This window comes from Urocitellus parryii, chromosome Y (assembly GCF_045843805.1).
Source record: "Urocitellus parryii isolate mUroPar1 chromosome Y, mUroPar1.hap1, whole genome shotgun sequence".
Classification (NCBI taxonomy): domain Eukaryota; kingdom Metazoa; phylum Chordata; class Mammalia; order Rodentia; family Sciuridae; genus Urocitellus; species Urocitellus parryii.
This window is the reverse complement of record NC_135548.1, coordinates 23,225,475-23,251,954: the sequence shown is the minus strand read 5'-3', so window position 1 is coordinate 23,251,954 and position 26,480 is coordinate 23,225,475. Positions and strand designations below refer to the sequence as shown.

The following is a 26,480-nucleotide window of genomic DNA, read 5'->3' as shown; positions in this document are numbered from 1 at the left end:
TGCCCTGAGCCCACAGGGCCCGCGACCCCCGTAACCCCTATGACCCGCGCGTGCCGGCCCGCACCCGGGTCCCTGGCATCACTCACACAGCAGGAGCTCGCCTGCCTGCGTGGCTGGCCCAAAGCCCCATTGTCCCGGGCGCCATGGAGCTTCGCCCTGGCCGACCGCGCCATTTCAGCTCTGCTCGGCTTTTCCGGCCTCGCTTGGGAGAAGGAAGGAGTTCATCTAGCTGAAAAAAAAAAAAAAAAAAAAAAAAAAAAAAAGGAAAGAGAGAAAGGATGAGATGAGAGCGCAAGCGAGGTGGGGAGAGACTTCAGGTCTAGGCCTCAGACCCGGTGCTCCTGATCTGCCCTCCCCAGCCCTGTCCCCAGGTCTGTCCTTTGCCTGGACTGGATAATTTCTGTGCTACACTTGAAAGATCTGCCAGCTTTGAAAAGAAGTCCCCATGTTGTCCTGGTCCTACATCTGACCTCTTGCTTTGGGAAAGAAAATGCAAGCCATAGTCTTCCTGCCCAGGATGATTTCAGCTTTTTGCAGGGAGAGGAACTAGGGATATAAATGAGGGCCTCATGCATGCCAGGTGAGCACCTTTCCTCTGAGCCAGCCCCTGCCCCTATTATAGCTTTATAATGTAATTCTGGGCCCAGATTGCCAAGGGCCTCAATCACTTCCAGCAGAAATGTGGCTAAGGGAGGCAGTGCCTGTAGGATACAGCTGCCACCATCCACATGGCTCCACTAAGGTCCTCTTAATTCCCCCTTTTCTCTGCTGCTATGATCCACCAAAGTGAGGAACAAGCTGTCTCCCTCAGGTAGCACTAGCTGACCACTTGGGGGCAGCCCAGGCCCACAGCCTCACTGGTATAAAGAACCAACCATCAGCCCATGCTAACCCCAAGATGCCTTTCCATCAGCCACCTCACCAGAGCCTTCATAACTGCCACAGTCTCCTCAACTCTAAATCCCATGATGCGAGGCAGATTCATATCTTGCTCACAATCAGCTCTGGTCCAGCTGTTTAGCATCAGGCCATCCAGGTCACATGGCCTGGTGAAGATCCTTGAGAGTGAGAGGTCTGGATGTCAAGGACCATGGTAGTGGCAGTTCCCTGACCACCCTCACTCCTGATGGTTTCTGGTTCAGAATAGAACTCTTCTGTCATTGATGGGACAATCCCCCCCCAGTTCTGGATTCCTTTGGGACCTGTGCCAGCCTCTCCCTGTGTACCAGCTGGGAACTGTTGGCCTATTTCAGATCAAGAAGCACACATCCCCCCTCAACAACCTGAACTTTTGACCTCCCCTTCTCAGTGCTGTCTGGGCAGCAGCCAGGAATTCTTGTTCTATTGGGAAGGTTCTGGGCTACTAGTTCTTTGCTGCTCCTCCTCCTCCTGCTGCTGCTGGGGATTGCATGTGCTGTTCTTGGGTGACAGGTGTGAGCAGCTTAAAAACAGTTTAAAGTTCTGCTGGCTGGTGGCTGGGGTGAGGGTTGCTGTAGGTTTCCTCTGCCTCAGTCCAACACTTTTGTTTTACTAATGAACATCAAGAAGAAGCAAGTATGGGGCTGGGGATGTGGCTCAAGCGGTAGCGCACTTGCCTGGCATGCATTCGGCCTGGGTTTGATCCTCAGCACCACACACAAACAAAGATGTTGTGTCCACTGAAAACTAAAAACTAAATATTAAAAAAATTTTCTCTCTCTCTCTCTCAAAAAAAAGAAAAAAAAAAGAAGAAGAATAAGCAAGTAGCATGTACTGAAGAAGACCCAGAGCCCCAGTTGAAATGATCACAGTGCTTTTGCTGGATCCCAAGTTGCTGGAGTCAGTACAGCAGTGAGATATCAGCACAGTGTTTCAAAACTGAATGTCACATTTGAATCCTGAACTAATGGGAATGAAGACATGGTCTACAGTCACTCCCACCTCTATCAAAGCCTTCCTACAGCCTCTAGAGCACAAGGCAGTGATAGAATTCATTTTCTATTGTTGCTCCCTTTTTATGCTGTTTATGAGGCAGTACTCACTAGTGGCTTTTATTTTCTGTACATTTTGCAATAAACCCCAATTATTACATACTTTGAAATAGCACAAGATAAAAATATTTAATATTAATTTGATTGTATTTAAGATGATTATATTCACCAAGTATCCAAAGCTCATTCCTTTCTTTTTTAAAAACAGCAATTGTCATTTTCTTTGACCTCCCTGTTCTGCTCTAAACCCAGACATTTTAATAATGATCTTTCCTATTACACAAGTACTAGCTGCCTACAGATCTAATTGTATATCATAAAGTAAAAATCAGAATGAGGAAATTTCATAGCAAAACCTTTCCCATAGGTAGAAAACTTACTAAGAATTACAAGTAATGTCAATATGAGTGTGTAATTAATTGTACTAAAACAGTTCTCTGTAGAGATCTGAGTCTCAGCATCCTCATCCCCAAGATCTGGAGAGAGGAAAGATTCACACAAGGGGCTGGGGATGTGGCTCAAGCGGTAGCGTGCTTGCCTGGCATGCATGCGGCTGGGGTTAAATCCTCAGCACCACGTACAAAGAAAGATGTTGTGTCCGCCGATAATTAAAAAATAAATATTAAAATTTTAAAAAAAAAGATTCACACAAGGCAGAGCAGCCATATGAGCAAGGAGAGATGCGTAGAGGAATGGATTGGCTTGACATGCTGCTTGATTAGTTAATGATACCCCTCAGTCTCTTTTACCTGAAGACATTGTAGGTCTACAGTAGGTCACAAAGTTTTATTTGTTTAAATTTTTAATTAATTTATTTTTTTCATTTTCCATAATTTTATTGATACATTATAATTGTATAAAATGATAGAATTTGTTGACTAATATCCATACATGTACAAAATATAACAATACAATTTGGTCAATATCCCTATACCCCCAACTTTCCCCCCTTCCTCCCTTTCTCCCACCTGCTGGGTTCCTTTCTGCTACTGATTTCCTTTTAATTTTCATGAAATTCCAGACTTCAAAATTCTTTTTCCATTTTTCTCTCTAGCTTCCACATATGAGAGGAAACATGAATGACACTTGACCTTCTGTGATTGGTTTATTTCATTTAACATAACAGTTCCATCCATGTTTCTTCAAATGAAATAATTTCATTTTTATTTATGAAATAAAATTCCATTGAGTATATGTACCTTATTTTTTATCCATTCATTTGTTGTAGTACAGGTAGGGTGGTTGCATAATTTGGCTATACTCTATACATGCTATGCATGTATCAATGTGGTATGATGACTTATGATTCTTTAGGATAAATACTGAGGAGTGGTATAGCTGGGTCACATGGTGGTTCCATGCCTAGTCTTTTGAGGATCCTCTGTACTGATTTGCATACTGGTTTTACTAATTTACAATCCCTAAAACAGTGAGATCCTCTCCAGAATTTTGTATTGTTTGTATTTTTTTAGTTCAATAAGCAAAATCATTGCTTTTATTAATATTAAAGATAATATGAAGCATAATGAAGTTATCACAGTGTTCCACTACCAATTAAATACAATGGATAATATTACAAAATAACATTAAAAATGATACAAAAGCAAAAGCTAGGGAAGATTTTGTTTAACGTGACAAGTGTGCTTTTCTGTTCAACAGCTCTTTCCAGTCTGGAGCACAGGAAGATGATGCTACCCACATACCTGCAATGCCATGCAGTCTGTCTCCTCCCTTTGATTTTAACTGAGTTAAGATGGAAAAGCCCACCTCACTCAAACTAGCTGTTGTGAATGGTAGTAATTGCAGGATCCTTTGTGTACTTAATAAAGAAAGGCTCCTTCTATCTTAATTCAAAATGCTGATAAATTTAGGATCTCATAATCATTCTTCAACATATATAAAGAACTATGCTGCAATAATTGATTTTCTTCTTCAGGTACTAAGTTTAACTTGATCATTGATTCAGGGTTTTGAAAAGCAAATGGAAAAGAAAACTGTTCTCTCTTATTGTCTCAAGTTTCTCTTCTGGAGAAAAATGGTTAAATGTTTGAGATAGAGAAGTGAGATACAACAAGATTTCTAATTTCATTTCCTTCAAATTGTTTTATTAATAATGTTCTCTTCAATATGTCATAAAAACCTTGGGAACATGTAGTGACTAGGACGATTACTTTTAAGCCTTACTTGCCTTGACAACAATCTCTTTGAGAATGCTTGGATACATTCAACATTTTGGATAATACCATGGTTTTTCCTATGTAGTTTTTAAACTCAGTTCATTAAAATGCAAAAATATCAGTTAAATACGCCAATTTTGTTACCCAAAAATCATCTTCAAAAATATTGGCTAAATGAGTTTTTTTTTTCCAATGAGAAAACTGTGAATCTCATTCCTTACTACCTACACCCTGCTTAGATTTTTTTCTTGAGACAACCAATGTGGGTGTAATTAGTTTCAACTTTTGAACACAATCTTTCAAGAAATCAGCTATGCAGTGAGCTTTTTAAATAAGATTAAAAACATTTACTGCATTTTCCAATACTTCCATGGGATTGTGTGGAATTGCTCTGGATGCTAAAGCTTCATGATGTATACATCATGAAAAATGAATGATTCCACACAACACTATTATTAGTAACTTCTAGCAATTTTTTTAATTACTCTGCTGTGTTTTCCAGTTATGTTTGTTGTTCTGTCAGTTGTAATTCTTGTACACTTCTTGCAGTTTAATTCATATTGACCAAATGTGCACTTCTACAATTCTGTAAAAATCTCTAATTCACTTAAATGAGAGATTAAATTTAAAAAGCACAAAAAATCCTCCATGAAATCATCCTGCCATGCATACCTGACATAAACAATTAAAATTTTAATTTTAATAATGATCTTCTAATATCAGTGCTTTCATCTAGCTGGCCTGCAATATCTACACTAGATTTCAATTGACTAAGAAGTGTTGATTCTAAATGTTTTGCAATAGTACAAATCTGAAGAGATATTCTTTTGTTAGTAGGTATAGATTTAATTTATCAACTGACTTATCATCAAATATTACATATACATATCATATCCAAAAATGCTGTAAGAATATTTTTTCAGCAATTGTGTGAGCCATTTTCTCTTTTGACACATTATATGTTACTAAATGTAATCAGAGTAAGTCTTTCTCAGCAGCAGTAAGGCAATAAAAAATGTGTTAATAACTTTATGTCTTTTTTCTTTCTTTGAAAAATATTCAAGAGGCTTATCAATAAAAGATGAGCAAGTGGAGTTCCCAAGTATCTCTTATATTTAAAGGTTTTAAGCTTTCATTTGCAGAAAAAATAATTACAAATAATACACTGAGGCCTATCATTTTCAAAAGTATTTTCCATTTGATAAGACAATATATATTTCTTTTTTGAAAGTTTTTTAATTGATTTTTTTAAATAAATGACAATATAATGCATTACAATTCTTATTACACATATACAGTGCCTTAGTCCAGCAAGAAGTGACAAGCAACTTGAAGGTTGAAGCAGGAACTACTTTATTTCGAGTGAACTCAGCAGGAACTGAGTGGGAACTCAAAGTAGCAGGCACCCAAGGTAGTAGGAGCCGCCTCTCTGCCAGACAGCAGAGGTATATATGCTTAACTAATTACACACAGCTTAACTTAATTAACATCATCTAGATACAGCAGTCATCCAATAAGGAATCCTCATCATCTTAATGGCTCGCTGGTGTTGCTTCACAAACCACTCCTCCTGGCAAACTGCCAGGTGCCAACTTGACTTGATTCGTGGCCCTCAACAATACAGCACAATTTTTCATATCTCTGGTTGTATATAAAGTATGTTCACACCAATTCATGTCTTCACACATGTACTTTGGATAATGATGTCCATCACATTCCACCACCCTTGCTAAACCCCTGCCCCCTCCCTTGCCCTCCCACCCCTCTGCCCTATGTAAAGTTCCTCTATTCCTCCCATGCTCCCTCTCTCTACCTCACTATAAATCAGTCTCCTAATATGCTGAGAGCCATTAGCCAAGTAGGTATGACAATTTCCTTGCCAGCGTACCCCATGTTGCTTAGAAGAAGGACTCATGGAAATGGACTTGCCTTTGACATTTGCAGTGACATTGCATGTATGTTTGAGAAAGGTGACCCTACTCAAGGACAAGGGTGGATCCAGGTTTAGGGAGGATCCTACTGGATTAGGGCGGATCCAGGTTTAGGGTGTATCCTGCTGGTTTTAGGGAGTATCCCGCTCTTTGGGTTTAGGGCGGTTCCAGGTTTAAGGTGTACCCTGCCGGGAATAGGGCGTATCCTGCTGATTAGAGCCTGGTGGAATAGGTGAATTTTTTCCCCAGAATGTGTTTGTAGAGGTCCGGTGTGAGTTTGGAAATAAAGAATTGCTGTTTGAATCTACAAAGCTGTGAGTGGCTCGTGAAAGTCATGGTAATATAAAGCTAGACTGCCCATTAACCTTGTCATCATGGACACCAAGTGACACCCATTAACAAATGACTGAAAGCCATTCCTTAGTCAATATATACTCTATTTATCATATTCCTTCTATCAATAGTTTTCTCATATATTAAATTGGACCTCAATATTCCTAAAGATATGCATTATTTAGGCAAAAGATCTATACAAAGCAGTCTGGGACTTTATATTTTATTTTCTTTTAAAAACATTCTCACAGTTACTCACAGAATTGATTTCATGACTCTAACAGGTCACTGTGAAAAAATTGATAAAAAGACATTTTTGTGATCTCTTCTGTGTTAGTGGCTTGAGTATTTGCTTGATAATGAAAAAAAAAAAAAAAAAAAAAAACTACCTGATCTGCTAGACATTGTTGGCTTGTACAGGAACTTCTTGAAGTGGTAGGAATATATCTTTGATTTTCTTTTCTGCTACTTTTTGATAGAAATATTTCTTGAGAATGCCAGTTATAGTCAGATCTACTGAGGTTCCAATAAGGTTTTCCATGTCTATCTTTACTATGAGTTTGGAGCTGATGATAGTGTTCTATGGAGCTTTTCTGAAATATATTCTTTACCTCCAGCCACCAGAACCAGGACTGGCCAAGTGTCACAGGCTTCACATTTCACCCACGCAGTGGCAGCTTAGTGTACCTTCTATTCATAATCATTTGTATTCTTGATTACTGACATTCCAACTGGTGTGAGATGAAATCTGAGTGTAGTTTTGGTTTGCATTTCCCTAATTGCTAATTATGTTAAACATTTTTAGTCATTTGTTGGCCATTTCTATTTCTTCTTTTGAGAAGTATCTGTTTAATTCATTCCCTTATTTATTAACTGGGTAATTTGGTTTTCTATTGTTAAGTTTGTTGAACTTTGTATATATTCTAGACATTAATCTTGGGTCAGAAGAGTAGTTAGTAAAGATTTTATCCCATTCTGTGGGTTCTCTCTTCACATTTATAATTGCTTCCTTAATTTGATGTCATCTCACTTATTAACCCTTAGCAGCATTTCTTGGGCTTTAGGGGTTCTATTGAGAAATTCAATGCCTGTGCCTAAAAGCTAGAGTATTGACCTTACATTTTCTTCTAGAATTTGCATAGATTCTGGTCAATGTTTGAAGTCATTGATCCAGACAGAGTTGATTTCAGGGTCAGAGATAAGAGCCTCATTTTATTCTTTTACATACAAGCAGTTATCCCAGCAGCATTTGTAAAAAAAAAAAAAAAAAAAAAAAAAAAGGTTGTATATCTCTAATGTTTTTTTGGGCACCTTTAATAAGGATCTGATGACTGAATCTGTGTGGTTTTTTTCTCTTTTCTATTTTATACCATTGTTCTGTACCAGTGCCTGTTTCACTCATGTTCTGCTAGGTACACCCTGGATCACATGGTAGGTGATTGCTGGGGCAATATGTCAATGCTTGCTCTGATACCCATGCTCCCACAACAGCACCTGTAGTGTGGTTGCTTCAAGATGGCTCCTGCACTGGTTCAAAATGGGCAGTGGAGAGAAACAGAGCTCTTTTTTAAACACAAATTAATGGTGTAGCCTCTGGATCAGCTAAGTTCAGGCTGCTTTTCTGATCTCAGGTTCTTTTCCATATCAAATCTGTCCACAATTTTCCCTCCCTCTATGGTGAGCCAGTGCTTCTACCACTACAACCATTGAGGATGTAGCTCAATGGTCAACCATAAATGGATCAGTCCTTCATGCAATATTTACATTTATGTTTATGCTTATACATAAATTTATACCATACTTTTAAGAACTCCCTCAAAATTTACCATCTAGGAAAAAACTCAGACATATACAAGACAACTCAATCAGGCAAATTATCCTAAAAGATAAAAAAAATTGAAGGAGATCTTGTAAGAATAACAAGGAGAGATTGCTTTTCAGGGCTCACAGAAGGCCTTTTTAAAAAAATTGTTTTTCTTAACTATACATCACAGTAGAATGTCTTATGACATATTACACAAATACATAGCATAACTTCCCATTCATGTGGTTGTACATGATATGGAGTTACACTGGTTGTCTATTCATATGTGAACATAGGAATGTGATGTCCAAGTCATTCTATTTTTTTCCCATTCTTATCCCTGCTCACTTCCCTTCATTCCCCTTTGTGTAATCCAAAGTATTTCGATTTTTCCCTCCCCTCTCCTTATGTATTAGCATCTGCTTATCAGAGAGAACACTTGGCCTTTGCCTTTGGGATTGGCTTATTTCATTTAGCACGACAGTCTCCAGTTCCATTCTTTTCCTGGAAAATATCACAATTTCATTCTTCTTTATACTTGAGTAACATTGCATTGTGTATAAATACCACAATTTCAAAACGCATCTTAAAATACTATTTCCTATGGAATTTGCCCCTTGGGTAAGACATTAAAGAGCTGGAAGACAAGTTTGGAGAAGGAGAAGAAATGACTGGAGCCAAGCTGGGGTAAAATGAGTGGCACTCTTACCAAAGCAGGAGCCACAGACAATATATATTTGTGGAAAAGCCATATCCTAAGAATTCACTAGTGAGAACTCCAAATGAGAAGTTAGAATTTTCATAGCTTTAGCAGTGAAAGCAGTAGACTTGATAAGCAGGAAGACAAATAAACAGAAACATTGAGACAAAGCCATAATGCAAAATAGAGAAAGAGAGGGAGGATGAAACAAAGTACCAAGAATACAAATGTCTTCAACTCAAAACCTAGGACAACTAACTCTAGTGCACTGGGGAAGAAATATCACAGGACTTTGACATCAGAGGGTGAACACTGTGGGCCATTGAGAAGTATCTGTTTTTACTTTCTAAATTCAACATTATTAGTACCAAAAGATTACATAGTAAATCAAATTGACATACAAATATCCTGTACCTATATATAGCAAGTAATTATTCATCATTTAGGATATCATGTACAATAACTTCTTCTTAATTCTTATTACCATTTCCTCACTATTGAAGTAAATGGTGTTTGGTCTAACAGTAGCCAGATCTAGGTCATACCTATCAACATGGTGGGGATGATGGACCTTCTCCTCCTTCTGTAATGGGCTCCTCATAGTGCCCCAGGAGGGGCAGCAGAGCTCTGCATCCATCCCTTACTCTCAATGTGGAGGTCCCTAGTAATTTCAGAGTAGGGTAAAAATAGCAGGAAAATGTTCTACTCATTGAACCAGAAATGTTAATTTATATTAAAAACAATCTCCCTAATTCACATTAAAACTAATATTTAGAAACAATACAATGCAAATAATGCAATATATATATATATATATATATATATATATATATATATATATATATAGAGAGAGAGAGAGAGAGAGAGAGAGAGAGAGAGAGAGAGAGATGTTGCATTGTTTGCATTGTATTATTTCTAAATATTAGTTTTAATGTGAATTAGGGAGATTGTTTATATATATATATATATATATATATATATATATATATATATATATATAGAGAGAGAGAGAGAGAGAGAGAGAGAGAGAGAGAGAGAACACACCAGTGAATGAACTACTCAGGGGCACTCAAACACTGAGCCACATCCCCAGCCCTATCTTATATTTTATTTAGAGACAGAATTGCTTAGTGTCTCACTTTTGCTGAGGCTGGCTTTGAACTCAAGATCTTTCTGCCTCAGCCTCTGGAACTGCAGGGATTAGAAGTACATGCCACTGCACTCAGCTTATATTAAGTTTAAAATGTTTAGCTGTTACTCACTATTATATGTCAGGCATAACTCTTGTGAGTATTAGACATATAGATTTGTATTCATGCAGAAATACTGTTCTTCATCTTCCACACTATCTTTATTCATAAACGATTAAATTGTTTATTTTACGGTTGTGAATATTCAGAACCAAGACAAATAGGTTAAATAAAATTTTTGTTTACTGTAATTTTAGTATTGATGATGGATACAAGGGCAATGAAAACATTACAGAAGCAAAACATATCTGGAATAAATGAGGAGAAATAAGAAGGAGATAGGTACCGAATTTCAAAGTGCATATCATGCAACATGGAAAATGAAGTTTATGCTTAAACTTAATGGTATTCTTTTGATCAAGAAGAATAGAATGCCATCCTTCATGTTGGACAGGGAAAAATTTATTATTTAGATGTTTAATATCATATATGGAGACACATATTGCTTTCCAAAAAGCAATAATTTGGTCTCAGACTACTCATCAGGATGAAATCTTAGTTTAAAATAAAATGATATTGTTTCCACTTACACTGAAATTTTTTTTACTAGAATAACACGCTATGATGAAAGTACCTATTATTTTTATCCATTTTTTTTGCATTTATCATATGGTAAGAAAAAAATATCCAACTTGTTTTGAGAGTGCTTCTTAAACTATTGATTGAGAAGTGAAAAAAATCCTTCAATAAGGGAAAAATAAACAAAACCAGTTTATAACTTTAATTTATATTGTATATCAGGTACTCTCAATTTTATATGAGACATATTTATTCCCAAGGTAAAAATGTACTGGTTTAGCTCAGTTAAATATAATAGTATTTATTGAGTGCAGCTGTAAAAGTGATAAGCAACTTGCATGATGTTATCCCAAAACTCTATAAAATAAATCTTCTCCCTATTTACACATAAGTACAATCCCTTTCCTCTACACTACTGATGTCTCTTCTATTTGAATGGTACTCCCCCAACACTTTTACTTTTTTTGGGGGGGCGTGCAGGAGGAGTATCAGGAATTGAAGCCAGGGGCACTTAAACCTTGAGCCACATCCCCAGACCTTTTTATTTTATACTTTGAGACTGTGTATTTCTGAATTGCTTAGAGACTTGCTAAGTGACTGAGGCTGGCTTTGAATTTGTAATCATCTTGCCTCAGCCTCCTGAATTGCTGGGAGTAAAGGCATGCATCACTGTTCCCAGGAAGTATATTAATTTTTGCATGATCACATAAATGCCGAAATTAGTAAAAACTAAGATGCTAGACATTAAAATTTTGATATTTCTTTGCTTTCTTCAGATGTAGGTTGTTTTATGAAAATTTGTAGATTCAAGTGTTTTTAAGTTAATAAGGAGTATTGCCGCATTTTTAATAGAATAATGGAATTTTTTCTTAATAAAATTTGATGTAAAAAATAGAAGTATTCAAAATTACTCCATTGACATCAGAACTGTCAAAACTACAAAACTGAGTGCATAATATAAGTTAGTGTTAATTGTATTCAACAGTTAAATGACTCAGCTGGGTGTTGTGTCACACACTTATCCTAGTTATTCAGGAGGCTGTCACAATAGGATCACAAGTTTAAGGCCTACCTCAGCAACTTAGTGAGTCCCTGTGTCAAAATAAAGATGGATGGTGGTAATGGGGACATAGCTCAATGATAGAGTGCCCCTCAGTTCACTCTCCTGTACTGAAAAAAGAAAAATTGAAGGAATCTATGTTTCTATGTTTCTATCTTAAAACAGTTTCAGTTTGTTTAAAACAGTTCAAAATCAGATAGAATATTTATGCTATGTACATTACAATAGTCACGTTATGGAACCAGCTCAGGTGCCCATAAACATAAGAATGGATAAAAATATGTGGTATATATAAACAAGAGAATTCTACTCAGCCATAAAGAAGAATGAAATCAAGGCATTTGTTGGCAAATTAATGGAACTGGAGAACATAATGCTAAGCAAAATAAGCCAGACTCAGAAAGTCAAGTGTTGAATATTTTCTTTTATGAAGAAGCTAGAGAGAGGTAAAAAGGAATTCAAAAAGAAAAATAGAAGGGGAACCAATAGATGAAGTTGCTTGAGAGGGAGGAGAAGGAGAACATATGGGGACATACTAGTGAACAAATCTAACAAATTATGCTTGATTTGTGTAAATGTACCACAGTGAATCCTGCATGTACACACACACACACACACACACACACACACACACACACACGTGTGTGTGTATATGTATATATAAAATATATATATTGATATAGATATAGATAGATATAGATATAGATATATAGATAAATATATAGATATAGATATATTGCATTAATTTAAATAATAATGATAGAAGTGATATCAGTAGGGGAGAGCAAGGAAATCAGGTATATTCTGGAATGAGATTGATCAAATTATGAAAGTATGAGTGTGGCAGAATGAATTGCACCAATAAATAATTTAAAAGAAACAAAGGCCACAATAAAATAATAGTTTACCACTGGAATGTCCTCACATGTCTCTGAAATGGCACACATTGTTGTGAACACCTTGAAAATCTTCATATGTGTCAGCTTAAAAATAAATTTATTTTAATTTGAAAATGAAAGAAATTCAATAATCTTAAAAATATTATAGAACTAGGTAACAGTGGTAAACAATTATGTGGTTGTTGGCCTTGATAATGCCCTTCAATACTTTGTCTTTGGCAGATGAATGGGCAGAATATTAAAATTTGGGTTGTTACTCAGTTATTGTTGAATGAAATACAAGCTGTAAAATAACAAGTGATGAGCAAGTATGCTACTGTTTCTGAGCTTTTAAACCTGATTCACCAGGAAGTGACTCTAGCCTGAAAAGTGGCATTTCTCTGAATGTAGGAAATTTCTTAACTCAGATCGAGTTGCCTACCTCTATAGACACTGTTTCTTATCATGGGAAGTCCTAGGGCTTGATTACGACTACAAAAAGTTCAAATCCTGTATTATTGAGTACCAAAAGTTTAAGAACCAAATGTGAGGAGAATGATGGATGAAGTGGCAAGCTGAGTCTAGGGTATGTGGACAGTTGTGCTGAACTAATGCTTATGCTCTCCCTCTGTCTCTCCCCTCTATTCTTCTTTCCCACATTTAAATCTCTCACTGAAGGTGTTTCAAAAATTTTAAATGATTCTTAATCATGATTTCCAAGGTTCCTTGTATAATTTTCATTTTTCTGGTTTCAAAAATATAGAGTGTTTCACCAATCAATGAGATAAGACCTTGAAATCTTAAAAAGAGCTTAATTATCTTGTTAAGAGCTCTTTGAATCCAAGAGCTCAAAGGCACCTTAGAAATCACTCTTTTGGGTGTATCATGTACTTTGAAATGCCTAATTAGTTTTCCTCCACTTAGGTATATTTTTATTTGATGATTCAACCCAATCTTAGTTTATATTTCATTTTAAATAATACCATTTCATCAACTGGCCGCCGGCCAGATCTGCAGTTTATTTTTTGAATAGTGGATATTATTGATTGTTGATGCAGACTTACAGATAGCCTGATCCAGAAGAAAATAATCCTTTAATATTATAGTAAGAAAAATGTGTGACTTTTTAAAAACTTTGGTGTTTACATGCTAAATATGAACTTATACCCTTATGGACTCTGAACAAAGTTTGCAATTAATCATTATTATTGTTTATATGAATTATACAACATGATATTTGTTGGTAGATAATGTTATCTTAATATATCAGTTAATCCTTTGGAAAGTAATTATTTATTTGATGATGATATCTTAGAAGCAAGTATCCTGATTGCTGTTTTTTTTTTCTTTCTTGTTTCTAAATGCAATTCCTGGCATGTAGCAGGTACTGTATGAATGTTCAATGTATGAGTGAATTTAGAGAGGCTAATTTTTAAGTCTGTAGCACTGTTTATATCTATTCACTTAATAGTGTTGGATATATATATATATATATATATATATATATATATATATATATATATATAATATATCACAATCTTACTAAAGAGCAATTTAGGGTATCTCTCCTATTAAAGAATGGATACAAAATTTAGATTATATTCATTATTGCTGATAAATACTCAGATGCAAGAACAAACTGGAAGTAGTTTCATTGGAAGTAGTTCACCAGTCATAAAAATACTTAGTTATGGTGCACCAATGGTAATTCGATTAAGAAAATAATATTATAATCTGCTGGAAGATTGCAACTAATCTTAAAGTTAGGAGTTATTTGAGTTATTTTCACATCTTTTATCATAACAGAGAAAACTATTTGAGACAAATTTATATCTTGGAGCTAGTATGCTTGCAGTTAAAGGATACTGTGTTTGATGTAAGGAATTTGATAAAAAGAATGACTGACTAGGAGAAAAAGAAACCTGAATAGGGTTTAGGAGAAATGTATTTAAAATTAGTACTCAAAAAATCATCCACATTTACTTGTGTTTGAAGTTTTTATACTTAAAGTGCCTCAATGCAGTTAAATTATAAGATTAACAGATTTACATGAAATGAATTTCCTTTCTATTAAAAATATTGAAATAAAATAGCTTTTCCACATAACTTGGTTAGCAATAGTCAAAAAGTTATAGCTGTGAATATGTATAAGCAATGTACTTTAAAGAAAAAAATATTACATTGAAATATTAATTTGTATTTTTGCTTATTCTCTAATTACTAAATATATATTTCTTTTGAATCCTTTGTTGAAATGTGGAATCAGTGAAAGAGAGCTTGGAAAAGAAACTTTGAATCTAAGAGTGCAGGATTTGATTGTTGTTTAGAGTTGAGTGAGCCATTGCATAGTTTTGAGCAAGGGAGTGATCTACAATCAATCATTTTATAGTCAAAGCTATAAATATAATCATAATATGTAAAGCTATTCCATAATGTTTATGAAATTTGTAATCATAACCAAATCTTGTCAACCACAGTTACCTAGCAGGTGTGTTTATACAGAATGTGTTTATACAGAATTAATTAAACTAAGATTTTTTTCATTTTTTTCAATTAACATGACAAGTTTATTTTATAGATGTTAATTCATTTCAGCAGATGGAAATTCTATGTCTGATTTTTATTTAAAATATTTTCCTAGTTCTTCGTAACAGAAGTTGAGTGTGTGTGTGTATGTTTGTACAAATTCTTGTGGTCTAACATTCAAGTTTTGTTTGGGTGGGGTGATGAAGGACAGTAGAAAAGTTATTAACATCCTTAGAATTCAATTGTGTATGCATAATTTGAATCTATCTGGAAAACAATGGAAATGATTTTTACCATCTCAAGTCTTTAATTAATTTCTTAAGGGTGGAAATAAATACCGTGAAAGATTTAGCACTCAAATTCTAATGACTATCAAACAGGTGGCAAAATTTCTTCTCCCCTACCATGCAACTTTATCTCGAGAAATGCTTCATTTAGCAAGTGCTGTTGCTAGCAGATAATTCTCTCTATCAGAGCAGAAAAACAAATGAAGGGGAAGTAATTCTTTGAAGAAAACCTTTTTTCTTGATTTTCTTTTTAAATTGTGAGTGTGAGAATTATGTATTTTATTTTCTTGGGGGATAGGTGGTGGAACGCATGAGTGAGTGCACTGATTAACCCACCTATGTTGTAGTATTGTTAAACCATTCCTGGCTTTTGTTTTTTTGCTCTTTTTGTATACCAAAGCACTGGTAGTAACTTTCAGGTGTGATAATTATATTAACCTGGAAGCTTAAAACGTTTGTATAATATACTTTAGACACTAGCTCAAGAGACCCTATTCTTAGTGAAATTGTGTTATTAGAATATATTTTTAGACTTAACCTCTGTAAGGAAATGGTGGCAAGCAAAAGGTTGCACTGAGAAACCAATTGGTAAACAAATTAAAAAAAAGGTCAAGATATTGTTCTTATACTTTTGCATTTTTACTATTCTCTGATTCATTTGTTTGGTGTGAGCTAGAAGCTAATGTGCCAATGCATGAGTTGGTATACACAGCCTCTACTAAGAAAAGTTATGTTTCCCTGTATTTTTGGAACTAATAATTTCAAAAAGCACTAAAATTTAGTTTCCTAATCCTTCTCAATGAAATTTGACCTTACCTGCCTTTTTGTATAACATGAATTGGGGTTTGCAGTGATAGAACCAAAGAAAATGAAATGTACATTTTATATTTTACTGGGACAACTCCTCATTTTTTTAAGTAGTAAAGTGCTTAATTGCATTTGAGTTCAAAGCCCAAATAATCTCCCAATGCCCAAAACAAATTCTTCCCAATAATCTCCCAATGCCCGAAACAGGAAGAATTTGTTTTGGGCATTGTGATATTATTTGGGCTTTTAACTCAAATGCAATTAAGAGGGGATATTCTTCTTCCTATGTGACAAGTTAATTTGCTATAGTAAATTATAAGAACACACCATTCTTTATAGAATCTCTAACAAATTAAACTTCTACATAACTAGAAAATATATTTGAACCAGATTGACAGAGCACTCTCGCTGTAGCCCATCTACCAGGATATGAATGTCGTATAAAATCCTTCAATGTCATGATATTTGCTATAAAAATAAAAATAAAAGATTTGTCCATTAGGTGGTTTTAAAATTTTCTTTTCAAATATTCATTTGTATGAACATTCCATGTAGACAGTAGGGACTTAATATATTTCTGCACTAGAAACTTGAAAGAATATCTTCTACTCTGCTCTGATCATTTTATAGGTGTAGAGTCTTTGTTTTAATTTGCATATTCTGTAATACTGATGAAGTTTAACCATTTTTGTTAACCATTAATATTTCATGTTTGTGAATTGTGTGCTCATATCATTTATATATATTTCTCTTAGAATACTTGTTAAAATATGGAAATTCTGAGGCACAATTACAATGTTGGCATCATTTTGTGAACATGCAACATGCTTAAAATGTTTTCCTCATTTGTCTTAAAACAACAATGCAAAGAAATGCCATAGTCTATGTATGTCCAGTTTGACCATGTTTACAATTGTTTCAGCAAAATGATACAGGGATGCCTCTATCTGTAACCTAATGACTGTTCAAAAAAGTAATTGTTTTCTGTGAGCAAGAACAGTTGACTGATGCATCGCCAGTTTTGTGAAATTTTACTTTTGTGTTCTGGGACGGGGGGAGTCACATTGTTTTGAAAATAGCATTTGTCCAGTGGATAGGAGTGTCTTGGCATAGATATGCAGATTTAATATTGTAGAAAGAAAAATATATTTTATTTTTAGAAAGAAAATTGATGAATATAATCTTTCCCCAGAATAACTTTGTAGTGTTGATGAAATGGGAGAATTGAGACAGGATTCATTATATTCTAAACTTCATATTGATCCAAATAACAACTGTTTTAAGCAGAATTAATAAATCATTGTTTTTACATGAGCTTATATAAAATCAAATCTTTTCTATATAATAGTCTTATAAACTTAAAAGCCAATATCTGCTTATCTGCTGTAAACACTTAACATTAAGTGATGGATGTGAGGACACCACGGGAACTCTATTTGGTAGCCATGGAAGAGTTATTTGTAATTAATAATCTTACTGTGTTTTTGTATTGCTAACATCACTACATGGAATTAAGCAGAGAGGACCAGGGAATTGTTTAAAATATAAAATTGATTGAGAAACATTTTATTAGGCACTCAGTTTCTGTACATCAAGGTATCTCAACTTTAGCACTGTTGACCTTTTTTTCCTGAGAATATCTTTGATGTACAGAACTGTCCTGTGAGTTATAAAATGTTTAGAAGCATTCCAAGAGATGAAAGTAATTGTGTGCCCCTCCACAATTGCTATAGTGAAAAATGTCTCTAGACATAGCTAAACGCATATGTGTGAAGGTCAGCAAAATGTCTTTCACTCCTCCCTCCTTCATTGAGAAACACTGGCCTATATGTTGTTTTTAATCATATGAATTGAAAGACAAATAAGATTTTCTTTTAAAAAGATTTTTGGTTGTTGTCGCTTTGGTTCATGGAATTACTCAGATAGTCATTCCTTTAAGTGTAGTCTGATATAATTTTGGTCTGGGGTTGCAGAGAGGTGTAACCTCCTTACAATGTTGAGGAACAATGCTCTTCATATCTAGTCAGTAAACTTAATGAAAAAGAGATGGAAGGGAATATTGATTCTACTAAGAATGGTGGCATATCATGTACTGTTACTGACGCAGAAATTATAGGAAGTGTTTTGAATGTTAAAAGGTCAATACATACTGACAAAAAGTCATAAAGAAGATGAATTTACTGAAAGCTTCTTCAGCTTCTGAAGTAATTAATTAGGAAGCCAGCTACATTATACTGCCAAGAAAGGGCTGCATTTTCACATTCTGCCTTCCAAGTTTAAGAGAAAGAGACAAATGACAAGTAAACAAGTTGTTATCTGTAGTTTATTCATAAAAGCAATTTCCAGGGTAAATCATAAGGGCAATGTTGTTTCAGCTTTACCCCTGTTTCTTTCACATCTGCAGTTTTGATAAATGATAATTGATAGTTATTTAAGCATTCCAATGTTCATTCAGGAGACATGTATTAAGCTTCTCATGCCAGGCTCTGTGTAGAAAATACAGATACTAAGAAAAGAGTCTGCTTGAATATCCTATTAAAATAATTCTGAATTAATAGAAAACTTCTGATTATAGATACTACTCAGCAAAAATCTATTTTTTGACTTTTCAAACTAATTCTGTAATTTTAAATATCTGTCTACAAAAGTTATTGAGAAGTATAGGTGAAGGTATGTATTAATATTTCTGTTATGATTATGATCTCTGAGGCTTAAAATTTTTTTCCTTTTCATGAGATCATCTAAGAGTTTCCACATTTTAGATTCTTTTAGCACTGAAAATTTAATTTTGTTATGAAGAAGGTGCTTACATTTCTTTTCTTCCATGTGACAGTTATTAATTTGGTCAGGTGACAAGATTTTAGTTTTTGTGGGTCTTTATGGACTTTATTTTTTTTCTTTTGATTCTTTGTCTGTCTTTAAACCACTAAATAATATATGCTGTCTGGTTGCATATAAAATCCTGTGGGATTTTCATTTGAATTGCATTAATTTTCCAGAACAGTTAGTGGGTAATTAGTTATAATTAAGTTCACCCCATTCGTGAACTTAGGGCATGTTGACATCAGGTTTTCTTATATGTCCTTCAACAATGTTTTTAAACCTCACAATGAAAGTCCTGCTTATTAATTTTTTTGGTTCCTGTTGTTACAATATTTTTTTTTTCTGATTAGCTTCCACTCCTTACTGGGAAACTATTAATTTTTGTGTATTCATCTTTTGTCCTAGAAATTTTCTCTCCTTTTTTGTTACTAAAGAAAACCAAATATTTTTGGCTTTTTTGTTCTTTTTCTTGTGCCCTTATTTCTTATCTTGTTTTATTGCAAGGATTTCCAGTACAATTTTGTTCAGGACTGAACCTAACAGTCACAATTATCTTGCTCTTGCTTTGTTAGTACTACATCTAAAATGTCACCATTCACATGATATTTACTGTATGTTTTTTTCTTAATATATTTCATAAGGTTAGAATGATAACCATATATTTTTTGTTTACCAAGATTTTATTTTTTAAATCAAATTTAGTGTGTATTATATCATAAACTTTTTCTAAATATCTTCTGAAATGAAAACACATTTTTCTTTTTTCCCTCAGCCGTGTAATGTAGTTAATTATACTGACAAATCTTCTTATGGTTAACCAGTCTTTTATACTAGCACTAAATCTTTCTAGGTAATATATTTTTGTTTTGTTTCAAACATATGGTTAAAAATCACAGTGCATTTAATGCAAGATGATTAGAATTGATGTATTTTACAAGAAATAAAATCATTTTCTCAGACCTAAAACTTAATTTTTTGATTACTGTAATTAGACAATATTATGAACTTTCCTTATTTCATCTATGATTTGAAATGTGAAGCAGTTTTTAAGTTGGTATAATTTAATGAAAAATATATATTGTAATTTTGGTTTATATTTTCCCCTTTTTAAAATAATTGGCTTTAATACTATTTGGTTAAGCTCTCTTAATATGAGAGATCATGTGTGTATGAGATACATATGAGATTTAAATAAAATTTATTGTCATTTCATCATGTATCTTGTCTCCTAAAACAACATTTGTATAATCAGAATCTCAAGCTCAGTACCCAAGTTAACTTTGCCTTCACATGTAATGTGGGCTTACCTCTTTTATGAAAGCATATCAGTAACTTCTCTGTCTTCCCATGGTTTTTCAATCAAGTGGCACAGAACTTTGTGTTGATTGCTTAAATTTGCTTAAAAACAATTTTTTGAAAGTTGTATTACTTTTAATGCAAATCCCTATTATTAAATATCAAACAATAAGTCCATAAATTTATACAAAAGATGATTTGTTCATGCATTCTATGGGGTTTTTACATTCACTCCATTAAAATGAATGAAACATAACTTGATTTACAAAAGGATTAAAACATGATTAAGCTTCAGGAGTGATGTCATGTGAAATGCCTAGATGGGAAATAACAGATCATTTATTTTTCCTTTTTTAAATATTGAAATGTTTTAAATTAAATTACTTTATGGCAATTATTTTCAGTTTAATTCACCTGACTATGATTAGAAATGAATAGGTAAAAATATGCCTGGAACAACAGCTTATTTTGACTTTTATTCTTGCAGTTATATCTCTGGTGGTGGTTTGTGTAGTCGTTAGTTAAGTAAGGATAACCAACTTTTGTCCAGTAATGAAAATTATTCATATATTTAAGAAAATTAGAAAAAAAACATGCAGTATGCAAAAAAATATGTCATTGGATAAATTATCCATATTCTATTTTTTTTGGTGGGGGGGCGTTAGTAATAAGTGAATTCTGAATTAATCTAAAATGTATTACTGTGAGTGTCTCTTTTTTGAATATTTATTAATTTTAATTAATATTAAAATGGTTATCATTCACAATTGAAACAATTTTAAGAAGTCTCATGAATGAATGAATTTTATTCTATACATTTTAATCTAAGAATAAGTACATAATTTTTGTGTACTTAGTACAGAGATAAATGTGTAATTCATATAGTAATTTCCTGCTCAATACATTAAGAATATGTAGTTTGCATTCTTATTAGTCCAATCTCATACTGTTTAAGATAGATCAGATTAAATTTATCTTTAACATTTGAAAAGGGAAAGAAACATGCCACATGTCAGAAGTCTAGACCTGAACTGTCCAGTGGAATTTTCCATAGTGAATAAAATCTTCTATAACTACATTGTCTAACATCATACCCAGAAACAATATAAGGATATTGAGCATTAGATATGTAGCTAGTACCAAGGGGAACTACATTATGAATTTTATTTAATTTTAATTAATTTGGTCTTGTATACATGGATCCACATGTGGCCAGTGTCTACCATATTAGACAGTGCTGGTCTAGAATCAGGTTCTCCAACATTATTCCACTACTACAATATCAATATAACTCTGTTTTTATAAAATAGGCATACCAAATTTGAAGTTCAAATATCTATTATTAAAATCTGTTTGGCTAATATTTCACATGTGGATCAACTTACCTTTTAAATAGCATACTGCCATAAACTAGAAAGATTGTGAACAAGCAAATGCTGAAGAATTTTTATTGTGTGTACGAAAAACTGATGAAGAGCTAGTACATTTAACCAGTATATTTATACCAGTTTCCATGCCAACAGAACTTTGATTATTGGGATATTTGATGATAATTTAAACAATGGAATAAATATGAAATATACATCCTAAGGCCATTTATATTCTCTATTAATGTTAAAAAATCCTGAACTAAGATTACTTGTTAGTAATTTTAGTTTAAATAAAAATGTTCCTAAGACCCTGTTATAGAACTAAGTGGGCCATAAAAATAAATTTATATTTGAAACATTAATTTCTTCTCAATTATATTTGTTACTGAGGTCCATATTTTCAAAGAAAATTAAGCTATCCATTAAGTTTATACAATGATGTCACATTTACATTTGTAAAGCCAGAAATAATCAGAAACCACTTTTTTACATAGTGAATGACTACTATATGTTTTATTTTGTTTAATATTTTTTCAGCAAATACATTTCAGAAATTAATTGTTGTGTAGGCTTTTAATAAAAGGTATTAATATTCTTAACATATAAATATACATGTACATTTATGCATACATACTTACATGTATACCCTTTTAGAATTAAAACCAACATAGAATTATTTTATTAATACTGCTTGAATAACCTCATTTAGTCATTTTGTGCATGTAGACACACATGAAAACTAAAATATAAATACTAAATATAATTTCAAAAATTTAAAAAGTGAATCTCATACAAATAAAAAACTGAAAATAAGGGCTGAGTTGTGGCCTAGCAGTAGAATGCTTGCCTAGCACATGCAAGGCCCTGTCTTCAATCCTCAGCACTACATAAAAATGAATAAATAAAATAAAGGTATTGTGTCCAACTACAATTAAAGAATAAATATTAAAATCTGAAACTATGTCAAAGATTTTTTGCTATTAGAAAAGTAAACTAGCAAAATGGTACAATAGTTTGAGAACTTTAAAACAGTAGTTTTTATTATCCATCACGAAAGGATGCTGAATCATATTGCTAAGTTAGAGACAAATTTGATTAATATAATATATAGCAATAAAACAATCTCTTTTTTCCAGAGAGAAAAATATGCATCTTTAGTGGACGAAAATATATAACTTAATAGTTTTCTGGTCCTAATAAAATAATAAACAGTAAGTGTGTCAAAAACATATCACTGAAAGAACTGAGTTTTTGAATGTGTCTTTCAAACAATGCTCAGTAAGACATTTAAAGATGTATGTCCATGTATGGATTTGTAACAAATCCCACCAATATGTACAACTATAATGCACCAATATAAAAATGAGGAAAAAATACAATAACAGACAAGTGGCCTTTATCTTATTTTAAGGCTTTTGATAAAAAAAAAAAAAAAAAAAAAAAAAAAAAAAAAAAAAAAAACATTTCACAGAAAGGAAGTATTAGATCTTAGAATTTTTTCATCAGGATAATGCTTTTTTTTTCAAACCAAAACTATATTATAATGAAAAAATCTAGATTATTTCTTCAGAAGCTTTTGAGAGATAAATTATTTGATTTTGCAAATTTATTCTTCACATTTTACCTACACTGATAACCTTAGAAAATCGAATTTTGTGCATTTTAATGTGGTGACAAAGACTTTAAGTAACATTGCCTATCATGTGGGAGGGCCTGGGTTCAATCCTCAGCACCACATAAAAATGAATAAATTAAATAAAGGTATTGTGTCCAACTACAACTAAAAATAAACATTAAAAATAACAGCATCATTGTAATTATTGATCAAACTAGAGTGGAGTCTGAATGCAGACAATACAGAGTGCAAACCTTCCTGTTTTCTCTCGGAATTACAGCTATGATTTCAGAGACCATTCTGCTGCCATCTGTCAGACTAAGGCTCTTTCTAGGCTAGAAAGATTCTTTGGTTAAGTTATATGTGCTGGTGATGGGTTGGGGTGGGTTGAAAACCTAAAACTGGAATGGAGACGATATTAGAAGAAATCCCTCTTTCTTCCTGCCTCCCTCCCTCCCAGCCTAATTTTTTCCTCCTTTCCTGTATTTCTCAATTCCTTCCCTTTCTTTGTTCTTTCTTTCTAGGTTTAGGAGGCTTATTTCTTATAGCTGAGAAGGTGAGTGGTGCCTGCACTAGAAGGTGAGGAGACACTAACAGCTCCTAGATTGGTGGGGTAGCGGAGTGTCATTGAACAAGATGCATAGATCATAATAAGCAAGTCAGCAAACATAAAAAAAAAACATAATGGTGGGTGCTTCTCTCAGAAGAAGGTCTGTATAATCTGGATTTTTTTTTTTTTTTGAATGGGAAGTCAAAGCAACAGAAAATACATAGGTAGAAATTTTTTCTGTGTTGGATGATAGCACAAAATTTTTTACATGAGTCTTCTAGAGATATAATGCAATTCAATTTAAAGCAATGGGCAGTGGGGTGGGGAAGTAGATAGAGTAGCATGGATATCTGTATATTAGGTATTGACACATTATAAACTTGAAATAGCAAAAGTACTGAGGCAAGAACAAACAGAAATCTATATTATGGAAAAGAATTTAGCTTAAGAACAGTGGTGTTTTGAAAATATATACTAATATTTTAAGATTTGGGATTGTATTTTTGTTTTCTTCTTTTGATTGTTTCTCTTTCCTATATTTTTAAGAATAATTCTGTATTTTTATTATATGCCATATATAGCATATTGTATCAAAGTTCAAAATCATGTGGTAACCATAATATACACACACAAACAGGCATCACACTTCACACTTTTATTAAATTCAATAATTGAAATGGGGTTTTCTTTGCTCTTACGTGTCAAAATTTAATAGTAATAAGGTATATATAACAAAAAGAGGCAAGGGATATAATCTCACTTTGCTAAGAAGATTGGATTATAGAAAGATTGCCAAACCATATGCTGCTCAACATTTTATGTTTCTCTTTTTTGTCAAAGCAGATCTGGCAAAGAAACACGTTTTAAGTTTTGCGCCAAGAAAAGATAATCTTCACTTCAGCATTTATTATGCACCATGTATACAAAATGCAATGAGTCAACCAACTCACACTTTAGTTTCATGTAAATAAAACGTAAACACAATAAATGTAATATCTAGTAAAATGTGTCACAAAGGCCAAGATAAGAAAATGGATTGCTAAAATATGCAATTAGCAAATTCACTGAAAGAAACCAGGAGGATTTGGACATGAGCCATAGAAATATAATTCTATACTTTTGGCTAAGAACAACATTATACTTATAGAAAAATATAGACTCACATTTGGAGAGAAGTTCTGCATTTCATAAAAAAAGAATGAAAGAGAAATATCTATGAAGATAGGTGAAAGGCAGTCATATAAAAGTGTCAAATGTGATTTTTTTTAAAAGGATGGGTGCATGCATATGCTTCATGATTTTTTTATGTTTCAAAAAGTGATCATATTCTTTCCAAATATTTGAGAAAATATTGTTCAGTATTACAACACTTAATAATTTGTAGAAACAGAGTTTCTTCATAATGGCCTAAAGATTGATCAACTTTTTCTCCAACTATAGGGGAATATATGTATTCATTTATGGATTGATCTTTTTATCTTTTTTTAGCTTAGATACTAAGCTTCTTTGAATCAATGCACACAAAACCAGATTGACTGTGTTGTCTAAGTGGCAAATTAGAATTAATTATGAAACTTATAGAGCTCATATAGTTAGGTTTTACTAATGCTAACAGACTACTACCAGTAGTCAATTATTCCAAAAAGTTAATGGTTCTGCCTGTTGAGATATCATCAGAAACTAGTATGACAATGGAGGATTACTAATCAACAGGTCAGATTTAAGTGTGGCAAGATAATAGGAACATGGAAACAGTGGCAGCAGCCTCAGAGGACTGTTTTTTAAAATATTAAAGTCACCTGTAGGAAAAGGATGGAAGATAATTTTTTCTAGAGTCAGCTGTATATATAAAATAAAAAGTAGTTAGCCTATTTAAGTAGTTTTTGGGCTTTTGGGATTAGAATCACCACCCTTGATGGTGATTGCCACATAACAACATCAACAGTATAACCACATCCCAAAACCTATAGAAGCACCTCAATCATCATTGAATTAGAGCAGTGGCTGCTCTAATACTGGGTCTGTACTTATGAATCACTGATGATTGCAGATAAATACCTTCTTAAATACTCAATTGTCAAATATCAGAATTTACTAAGTAATCCTTCTATGTTACTTTGAAGATGGCTTGAAAACACACCAACCAGTTTTTACTTCTTCCTTTCATCAAGTCCTAAACTGCTCCAGTGCAAACTGTAGAAACCCTTTTTACTCCATTTCCTTTCTGACAGACATTGCAGTGACCATATGTATCTTTAGTTAAATGCAAACTACATTTTACATGTTGCTTAAACTTTGGCAGCACATCTGGGAAACATTTGTGGTATATCCCCATATGTCCTGATATGCCAGTGAAGAACAAATTATTCATTTGATCATTTCAGTTACATAAGAGGTAAATGAAAATGTTTAACATGACCTGCAATATAGTGTAAAACAAAAAGAAAATAGTCAACAAGCACCCTAGTTGACACCAGTTTGTAGAAAGAAAAGGTATTTGTGAGGGAAAGATAAATATGATTTCAAATTTGAAATCTCATGTTGGGTTCTTCTTTCTGTCTTTTCTTTTAATTGACACTGGAGC

General features: G+C 33.4%; 1 protein-coding gene and 1 pseudogene across 1 annotated transcript in view; one reads left to right on the top strand and one right to left on the bottom strand.

The window, feature by feature from the left end:
* Positions 1-26,480, bottom strand: part of LOC144250980 (uncharacterized) — a 491,282-nt gene that overhangs the window by 232,148 nt on the left and 232,654 nt on the right. The gene's annotated exons all lie outside the window — the stretch shown is intronic.
* Positions 570-26,480, top strand: part of LOC144251124 (protein kintoun pseudogene) — a 34,845-nt pseudogene continuing 8,934 nt past the window's right edge.